The sequence below is a fragment of the Elaeis guineensis genome, chromosome 12 (assembly GCF_000442705.2).
Source record: "Elaeis guineensis isolate ETL-2024a chromosome 12, EG11, whole genome shotgun sequence".
NCBI lineage: Eukaryota > Viridiplantae > Streptophyta > Magnoliopsida > Arecales > Arecaceae > Elaeis > Elaeis guineensis.
Genome location: NC_026004.2, coordinates 86332762 through 86341105, shown reverse-complemented (window position 1 = coordinate 86341105; position 8344 = coordinate 86332762).

Genomic DNA, 8344 nt, shown 5'->3' with positions numbered 1-8344 from the left:
TTTAGTTTAGCTCGGGTAATAGAGTTAGATTGGGATTCAACATAAGCAATTTTAAGACCATCTCAATAGAATTAGAGTTGGCTGAGAAGGGTCCTACCAACTCATCTAATAAGATAAACTCCATCTAGCTTCAGTTATTGTACTCGAGGCTCTCATTCTTGAACCTAGCTTGAGACGTAGAAGATTTACCCTCCTCCAACATGGCTTCCATATCATCTGAAAGTATGAAGAAAACTCAAAAAATCAAGACATAACTATCAATCAAAGAGAATACTTCCAAGCTTCTCTCTTCTAGGAAAAAAGGGTGATATTTGTTGAGCCTAGTGGTGGCAATGCATAATCTGTTCACTCAGTTTAACTTGATTCAACCTATTATAGATTGTATTATGTTACCTATTTAATAAAATGACTAGGTTTGGGTTATGATTTTGACCCACCTAATAAAATAATCAGGCTCAAGTTGAAAAATTTTTGACATATACTTCATCAAACTTGATTGCCACCCCTAATTGAGCTAGAGATGTTGAATGCTGATCCTAGGCAATCTAAATCTCACCTAGAAGATGATAACCTACCTTTGCATTCTTTTTTGCAATGATAATCTAATGGAATAGGGTTGGCAAAGTGGCATCCTCTCAATAGTGATGCTGACCATGTGGTGCATCTCCTCCTCTGCTTGGACAAAGAAAGGGCTGCCCTACCAAGGAATTAAACTGAAAGATCTTTAGTTGTATTCTAAATTGCGGGCATCAATGTATTACATCTATATTATCTACTTGTTGTCCTTTTGCATGTGGTTTTTTAGTGAAAAAGAAAATGTTAAGTTGTTATAGTCCCTTGCTATTATTTTTCTTCCCTATTTTGTTGGTCTTTATGTCCACTTGTTGGTTTCGTGGTTTGAAATGTTGGCTTGGAAGCAGGCCCTCCTCAGGCAACTTTTGACTCCATTTTTGCTCTCTGAATCCAGTGATCTATGGTGTCAATGCATGTGAGATAACCAACTCATGGTCTTCTCTCTCTGGCTAGAGGTCATTCTGGATGTCTGGCTTCATCTCTTGCTAAAGTATCCATGTCTCTGCTGAGTTAGAAGGCTCGATGGTAGGAAGAACCAATCAAAAGGAGATCAATCATGGATATGATTATCTCCCTAACGTGTTGTGTTATCAGGCTCCAAGCATTGAAGCATTATTAATCCCCTCCAAATATTCTCTGATCTCTTTGGGATACACAAATGGACTCCTGGATTGCCTGTGATACAAGAGGTTCTTTCAAGGGGATTCTTCTCCATTAGAACACTTCTAGGTTTGAATTGCTCAGGAAAGATACGTGGTCCTTTTCAATTCTTCTGAAGATACGGGTATATGAATGCTTGCTGGTCCTTCTTGGTAGTTTGTGGCCTGATTGATCTTGTATTGAGGGATGAGGGACTTATTGATCCGAAGAACGTCTTCTAGGAGGAATTGAGAGACATCAGATGCTTATTTAGTGGACCATGGATTGTGGGAGGAACTTTGATGCTACTTACGAATCCTATAAAAGACATGGCAATCCCCAAGCAAGATCAGTCACTCTGACCTCTCTCTCTTTTATCATATCCTTGGAATTTATTGATCTTCCTTTGAAAGGGAAAGATTTTAAATGGAGCAAGCGATACCCCAACCCAGCCACCAAAGAAAAACACACAACAAGGCAACGCACGAATCTTAAAGCACAAAAAAAAAGAAGGAAAAAAGAAGAACAAGAGGAAGAAGACTCCTATCGAATTGGAGCCATATTCTAGGGCTCCTCCTTATGAGAGGAGATGCCCTTCTCTTCCACGACCTTCCTCCGTCAACATCCCTTTTTCTCTCGCCGTCGTTCTCCCTCTATTTTGCTTTTTATTTCCAGGCGGTCTCATCGTATTCGTTGAAGAATCATCGCCAAAGCCCACCGAAGACAAGGTAAGATTTCTCAGGTCATCTTCCTCCCAATTTGTCTTAGCTCCTATGCTCTGATTTCAACCAATTCTTGCTGGAAATTCCTTGGAAAAATAGGATCTCATGGTGCCCTGTTTTTGCCGTCCACATTCTCTTGATTACAGGCGCCGTCCGTCGCCGTTGAGCACCAGACCGGCGACTTTTGGTTTCGCCGCCATGGGCCGCATCCCCAATTGTCTATCGTCGGCACCGCTTCCCTTTTAGCTCGGGGATGAAGGAGATTCAAGAATCCTCTGTTTTCAGCTCTAGAACTCTATAGTCTTACCCTTTTTCTGGCGCCGTATGCCGCCACCGATCGTCAGAAGGAACTCCGGCCGAATCACCATGGCCCTAGTCACCGCCGGCCATGGCCTCGACCGGCGGCAGGTCCCCTATCTTCAGAGGGAACAGGGAAACGTGAGTCCCCTGTTCCGCCATGAAGAAAGGGAGAAAAAGAAAGAAATAAAGTTAAAAAAAAAAAAGGAGAGACGAAAAAAAGAGGGAAACGACAAGAAAAGAAAAAGAAGAAGAAGAAGAAGAAAAAATTCTCCCTCCCTCCCCTCTCACCTCTCCCTTCCCTTTTTCTTCTTTCTCCACTTTCTCTTTAGTTTCTTTTTAATAGTTTCTCTCTTTAGATTGTTTTTCTCTCCTAAAATTTTCAGGAACTTTGAGAAAATTGATGTGCATTTGAATAACCCTAGTGAAGGGGGTCCTAATTTGTGATCGCCAGGCGGTATGTTGGCACCCATTTTGACACGATTAGATATCATTGGATTTAATTACTTATGACCTTTATTGGGCCATATGTGTACTAGTTCAATCATGATTTGATTAAATTATCTTAATGAGATCGATCGAAAGATCAGGCTGTGTCGTCTGTTCAATTCTGTTTACCTCGTTAATCTCTCTCTCCTTTGATAATCTCTCAAGATTTATGAACCCAATAAAGAATCCCTTGCTGTATCGCTTCTAATCCGAGTTAACTTGATAGATAGACTCTGAATCACATTGTTGGTTGGACAACATATTGGCATCACCTGAGTCTCTATTAAACATTGAACATCGCAGAATCCAATTTTTATTCATCTTTATCAAATCCTTATATCTTGACTGACTTTGATTAGATGAAGTTACTTGATCGAATTGATCCTTGTTCGTCGAACGGTATATCAACCTCTATCTTGGTTCTTGTTGAACACTTGATTTGATTATCTTTGATCTTTGTTGAACTATCTATCTACTAGTCTAATTTTAATTGATGAAATAAGGATGATCGGACCGACCCAGACCATTGAATGCGACTACTATTAACCTGTCCTTTTACAATTATTTGTATCCTTTCTAATATTGGACTCAATTCTGTATAGGGATGTGATTGTCTTAACAAGAAAGTATTCGATAGTAGGATACTGTGACAATTTGTTAATTAAAGATTAAAAAAAAAAATTAGAATTATGTGAATTTGTTGGAATGCATATGAATTAAATAATATTTTATATTTATTAAATTTATCTGATAATTTATCAATAAATAAATTGATGAATTTTGAATTATATTAATTCATGATGTGGATATGATGAAAGGCATCGAACATATTCTATTTTCTTTGAAATAATTGTGATGTGTGATCATAACGAATGATCTGATGGATTGATTTAATATTTTATACTTATACAATTATCGAACAAGATACAAAACTAGATGATGATATGAATGTCAAATAAGTTATGAAATTAGATAATAATATGAATTGTCAACCTCGCTATGTAAAGGACTATGTCGCAATGAAGATATACGACTTGTCACCAGCAGATTCACGACAAACCGCCAGCAGATTTGCGGTTTCTATGGATCACGCTGTAAGATAATACGTAGCACATTGTAAGATGATATGTAGCCCACCGTAAGTTGAAATGCATCCTATCATAAGATGAAACGTAGTCCATTGCAAGAGGAAACGTAGTGTCATAACCCTACCATAGAAAAAATATGGTCATAGCTTAAGCTTGACCAGAAAAACTTGAGAATTTGATGGAATTGAAATTTATGAACTTAAGTTATATGAATTGAAATCTGATGAATGAATCCTTGATACTACATTACATCAAGATATGAATTTGAAATTGACATACTTATGATGTTATCTTGGTTAATTGATATATATTTATGTGTGTGTGTATATATATATATATATATAATTATTGCTTGATTTATTTAGTTAAAAATATTCATTGCTTACTAGACTGTTTAGCTCATGACGAATTTTTTAATTTTTTTACAGATTCAAAAAAATTAGCTTGATGCAGAGCTTTCAATTGGGAGTGCGATTAGAGATGGAGTTAGTCTACTTTATTTGTTTTAGGGTTTACAAAGTTGATACAAGGTTTTGTTTAATGTTGACTTTGTCAAACATTTATTTCCTTCTTGTTGACATTGAGTTTTGATTCAATTACTTGAATTAAGGTTTGAACATTAATCGTTTAATTTTATTCCACTGTCTATTTATGATATCATGATGAAATATTTTGCATGCTTATGAAAAAAGTTTCTTATGAGTATATGACGGTTGCTATGATCCCTGACTCATGATCTTGAAATGGGAGCGTAATAATTAATATAGTATCAGAGCATAAGTAAAAAATTATGATGCATAAGATCCCCTCATATGAGTATAGGCGGGTAGATATTAGGAACATCGAGATATGGATCTACGATGATTATGGTATAAGTTGTCATCATGATTTTTTACTAAATCCTGTGATTATGAATGAAAAGATCACTTAGGAATAATGACTTGAAGGTTTGATATTTGATGGATAATCTACGGATTATATTATGATTAGTTAGATTTTAATTTGAAGTAATTACAAAAGGATTGATCATAAAATTTTATTATGCATTGTAATTATTTATTTGATCATTAGTTGTTCAAGTGAATTATAAGCTCAAATTTGATATGAGAGGAATACTATGATATTGCTCCTAATTTTGAAGTTAATTACTTAATGGCAAGAAAAGTATACATTCTTGGAGAGTTGCTTATGATTTTGACTAAAAGAAAATCTTTTATGATATCTGATTAGAATATTTTTCAAAGTTGAACTTAATATGTGAATCATATATAAATTGGCATGTTAGGAGGAATATATATTTAGGAATATTACAAATAAGTTAGTTTTTGATGGAAGAAATTAATTTTGTATTGAGATTATAGAGTATTCATCTCGGTGGAATCATTAATAATTTTAATTATCATCTTTGAAGGCAAATGATAGATCTTATTCATGTCTATTGAAGACTATCTGATATATATGAAATTTCAATTCAAAGATTATGTATATAAGTTGAACGAGAGATTCTCTACTATCATAGTTGAGGTTGCTAGTGAATTTTTTGATTGTCACCTTTGGATTAAGATAAAGGATCTCTATTTAAGATTTTGGGATATATGTGAAATTGTAATTTAAAATTTTGTGTTTGTAAACTAATCTGAAATTCTTTTATTGTTGTTATTGAGATCCTTGATAAAATCTGGTATGGCACGAAGGATTTGATTTTAAAAGGCTTACATGATTGTTATAGAAAAATTTTGATAGATATCAAAGATCTTAATGGAAAAAAAAATTTCAAAAAAAAATCATTGAGTCGACTCAACCTATATGTTTTGATTCAAGTTGTAACTTGGTAGAATATTAGAAGATTTTTTACTGATTTTATTTATAAAATTTTGATTTGGGATTGTTTAATTGAATTGATATAAGAATTAAGATTTGATTAATATTGGATTATAATAAACTTATATGGTGGTTTTGAATATGTCAATTGACTAAAAGATTGATTTAGATGGATGTGCTCGATGCATATTGAGGACGAGATATAAAAGTTTTTTTTAACCTATTTTGAAGTTAAATTTGGAATCTTTTCAATACAAAGTCATATTTTGATTGAAAGTTATTTATTGTATTCAGAAAAATTTGATGATTTAAATTAGAATGCACAGCGAAAGCATGGTGATGTGGATTACTTTGAACTAGTCAATAATATTGATTTTTTGAGTTAAAAAATTTATGATAGATAATATGATTTGATACTTCTTGTAGAGAAAATTCATTGATAAGGAAAATAATAATATTTTTGATTCGGGATTACTTTGGGTATCGCTATGTGACTTTCACAAGTAAGCCTTTTATCTACCATGCTAAGAAATTTTTTTTAGCATTTTGGATGAGTGGACCATTGATTCTTGATCTTGGATTTGAAATATTTAATGATAGATTTTTTTCTCCTAAAATTGAAGCTTATACTTCTCTATCTATTAGAAAGAATTGGAGATTGTTTATCAATCTTAGATTTTTATCTTCGAATGTTTATCTATTGAGAGCATAGTAAAGTTTATTCATGATCTTATGATAGATCAATTAAATCATAAATAGTTGATATTTTTTGACAAGAAAACTAATATTTCTGTTTGAAATTAAGATATTGATTCTGAGAAATAATGGTTTTGGTTTTAATCAATATTTGCGGTATTAGTCTTTCTCTTATAAGATGATTTAATGATGAAATTATATTAAAAATTAAAATATCAAAAAGTTTGAAGATAAGATTAGAATGGTGAATTTTCAACTTTTGAAAGAACAGATGAGAAAAAAAAATATTCTCGATTCCTGATTGATTTGGATATCATCTTGTAATTCATATTACTATGTTCTCCTATTTTGTGTTGAGTTAAATTTTAGCATGTGAGTCTAAAATTAGTGGGTCATCGATTCTCAATCATGAATATAAAATATTTTGACGTAGATCTTTTTTCTCCTAAATCTGAAGGTTGTACTCTTTTGATCAATATTATTTCTCTATCTGATTGAAAAAGTTTGAGGTTATCTATGGATATTGAAGATTGTTCTACAAGGGTAGATTGGAGTCATTTATAATCTAATCATATGATGGATCGATTAATTAAGAGCAGTTGATGTTTTGACAGAAAAACTTAATATTCTTATTTAGAATTAAGATGTTGACTTTCTTTTATTTATAAGAGATTGATTCGATTTAAATCATCTATAAGAAGAATCAAGTTATGAGGTATTAAACCTTATTCTTATGATAAGATCTAATTCTGAAAAAAAATTTATAAGTAGAATATATTGAAACTTGAGAATGAGATCATGATTGTGAAACCTTAAAATTTGAAAAATCTTTGGTAGGAAATTTCGGGATGAAATTTTTTTTTAAGGGGAAAGAATGTGATACCCCAATCCAACCATCAAAGAAAAACACCCAATAAGGCTGCATATGAATCTTAAAGCATCCAAAAAAAAAAAAAAAGAATGGGAGGAAGAAGACTCCTGATAGGAGTCTTCTTCTCTAATGGATATCAAATTGGACCCAAATTCTAGGGCTCCTCTTTATAAAAGGAGATGCCCTTCTCTTCCACAACCGTCCTTCATCAACATCCCTTTTTCTCTTGTCGTCGTTCTCCCTCTATTTTGCTTTTTATTTCTAGGCGGTCTCATCATGTTCATTGAAGAATTGTCGTCAAATTCCATCGAAGACAAGGTAAGATTTCTCAACTCATCTTTTTCCCAATTCCTCTTAGCTCCTATGCTCTAATTTCAACCAATTCTTGTTAGAAATTCCTTGAAAAAATCAGATCACATGGTGCCTTATTTTTGCTGTCCACATTCTCTTGATTTTCGATATCATCCATCACCGTTCAGCATGGAACTGGTGACTTTTAGTTTCGCCGTCGTGGGCTGCATCCCAGATTGTCCATCCTCGACACGGCTTCCATTTTAGCTCTAGGAAGAAGGAGATTCAAGAATCCTCTATTTTCATATATAGACTCTATCATCTTCCCCTTTTTCTGATGCCGTATGCCGCCATCGATTATTAGAAAGGAACTCCGATTGCATCACCATGACCCCAATCACCATTGACCATGCCTCGACGGGTGGGAGGCCCCCTATCTGGAGAGGGAATAGGAGAATGTGAGTCCCCTATTCTGCCAAGAAAAAAGAAAAAAAAAGGAGAAACAAAAAAAGAGAGAAACAAAAAGAAAGGAAAAAAAAGAAGAAAAAAAGAAGAAAAAAAAAGAAGAAAAAAAAAGAAAGAAAAAAAAAGATTTTCTCTCTCCCTCTTCTCTGTCCTCTCCCTTCCTTTTTTCTTCTCTCTCCACTTTCTCTCTTTACTTTCTTTCTCTAAAAATTTCTCTCTCTAGACTTTTCTCTCTCCTAGGATTTTTTGAAACTTTGAAAAGATTGATGATGCATTTAAATGACCGTAGTGAAGGGGGTCCTGATCCGTAATTGTTAGGTGGTATATGCCGGCACCCACTCTAACAAGATCGGATACTATTGGATTTGATTACTTATGATCTTTATTGGGCC